Source organism: Penaeus chinensis, chromosome 28 (assembly GCF_019202785.1).
Source record: "Penaeus chinensis breed Huanghai No. 1 chromosome 28, ASM1920278v2, whole genome shotgun sequence".
Classification (NCBI taxonomy): Eukaryota; Metazoa; Arthropoda; class Malacostraca; order Decapoda; family Penaeidae; genus Penaeus; species Penaeus chinensis.
In genome coordinates, this window is record NC_061846.1 from 14,234,522 (window position 1) to 14,237,021 (window position 2,500).

The window sequence follows — 2,500 nt, forward strand, 5'->3', positions numbered from 1 at the left end:
CTAGATCGTCAAAATACACATTGCATAAACATGGACTTAAAACCGACCCTTGCCTTGTACCACAGTCCATTCTAAATGGCTGTGAAGTATCCCGCCCCATTTGATCCCCAGATGTGCTGCGCGGACCACGCGTTTAGTATTTTAACTAGATATGATGGCACTGGTCTTTTTAACAGTTTAGTAAATGCTGTCAAAGGCACTTTTAATATGGATAACACAAACAAAATCGGGTGAGTTTAGTAGTTAATGATATTAAAGTGGTGCGAAAAAGATCTTTCTGTATTAAAGAATATTGTTTTTGCCAGTGAGTACCCATACAATCATTGGATTTTTTTACCTCGATTACAAGATGATATGTAGAAGATCCGTAGAAAAATCTGAAAGCTTTCTTTCCTTTTGCAGCATCTACCTGAAGACGAGGTCACGATGATGAGGCGGCGCCAGGGCTGCCTCGGTCACCCCACTGCGGTCGGCAGAAACAAGACCACCAAATATAACGTTATATCCTTTGTGCTTGTTTCGGAGGTGCCGGGCGTCTCGGAGCCATCATCGTCCAGCTGTTGTTTGTCTTTAATTCTTCTTTTGATGAAATGTGATCGCTGTGCGAGAAAAAAGTTACATTTACTTACAAATTTTGTTGACAAAATGTTGTATATATGAAACACATAAGTAAGGGTCAGGATATTTTTTACGGAAATACAGCACTATTCTTTGTTTTCCGCAAATTCATTGTATAACATATTGCTCTCCACTTCTGTATTAAGGATCAAGATATGCCTTACTAATTTATATTCTTTTACCAACTTGTTAAATGACATGCAGAATTACATTTTCAGAATTGCTATATCATTTGCTTGACTTGACGTTCCAAAAGAGACTATTGTATTTTGTAAAATATATGTAGATCATAGTACAAACACCGTCAATAAGTGAAATAAGATCAGACCGTGCTCAAACGAGGCCCAACAGATAAAAGTCAGTTTCCAAATTTTCTGAAAGGAGCGGCTCGTTTTCAAGGGTTCCTATACCTCTCCTTAAATTATAAACCTTCATGTTTATGTCTAATACAGAACTCGGTATAATATAGCTGTCCTGAAAATATACTTTATCGCTTTCTGAAATTTTGCAAATAATGAAGCTACTCTGTTATTGCTGTTTATTTTGCTCTTGATGAGTTTAGTGACTCAATTTTTTATGTGTTTGACATAACAGTTATATTCTCATCTGACTTTTAATAAAGTGTTTCGACTTTCTGAGTTTATGATTTGCAGTCTGTCTACCTATGTATCCATCTATCTGTCTATCTTTCTATCCACCTATATATATATATATATATATATATATATATATATATATATATATGTAGTGTGTGTGTGTGTGTGTGTGTGTGCCCTTGTATAAACGTATTTATATATATATCACCTTTTTCGACAATTTATAGTTTTTATTTTCTTGCATACTTCCCTTCTTTCTATTATATAATCGATTTATTTCTCTTTATGTCCTTCTCTGTCCATGGCCTCTCCATTTATCGCTTTTTTTATCCTTTGTCTTCCACGTATCCAAATTCCACTTATATTTCTCATTAATATCTCTATCATGACTCTTCCCGTTCCTTTTGCCTCATGATGTTTCACACCCCCTAGAGAAGACTAAAGAATAACTTCTAGTGAAGATTCAAGAGAATAACTCTTGATTTAAGACTAATTTTTCGAAGGACTAATGAACATTTCGTCCATTCAATAAGGTTATCCATATTGGTACAATCGTCAGCATCAGCTTTTGTACATGCAACTAAGAATCTCAAATTTGGGATCTGGAAAGCTTATTAATTTCCCGCCACGTAACTCCATGCTTGTAGTAACTTGACATGTCTCTACCGACCTTCATGGAAGAAATGTTAATCGCATTCCTGACTGTGCAAAGCCAGCATCGCATAAACAGACTCCAGACAGTTAAGATTAGGATGTTAAATGGAACCATTTCTTTGGGAACTATGGGGCACAAGCTAAAGGAAATATGGAGAAATTTTGTACAAGCAAAATCGCTGGGGTGCGTATCATATGGATAATATTTCCGAGAATGAAATAGATATGAACCCTTTCAAGTTTGATTAAGATTCTTATGATCTTGCAAAGCGTGTGTCACTGAAGGCATATGGCGTTTCACATACTACTGTGTTTATATAATCGGTAATGTATACACAGCATATATATATATATATATATATATATATATATATATATATATATAGACACACACACACACACACACACACACACACACACACACACACTGGACTCGAGTTCTTGGCAGTTGCAAAATAACGACGCTCCGACTGCTGGCTGGAGCCCGATCTCATGACGAGAAAACGACATACTGCCTTGAGATGTCAAACGCAGGCTTCGTCGCCACCGTGACGTAAATAGTAGCGTGGTGAACCACGGTTGATTAGGAAGGGCATCCAATCAGCCAAATGATTTCTCAATAGTGAATTAAG

General features: G+C 36.4%; 1 protein-coding gene across 1 annotated transcript in view; it reads left to right on the forward strand.

The window, feature by feature from the left end:
* The window catches only part of LOC125040125, a 31,742-nt gene extending 30,490 nt beyond the window's left edge, over positions 1–1,252 (forward strand). The window contains exon 5 of the mRNA XM_047634638.1: positions 403–1,252. The gene's annotated coding sequence lies outside the window, so the exon portion shown is untranslated. The remainder of the gene's footprint in view (positions 1–402) is intronic.
* The last annotated feature ends 1,248 nt before the right edge of the window (positions 1,253–2,500 follow it).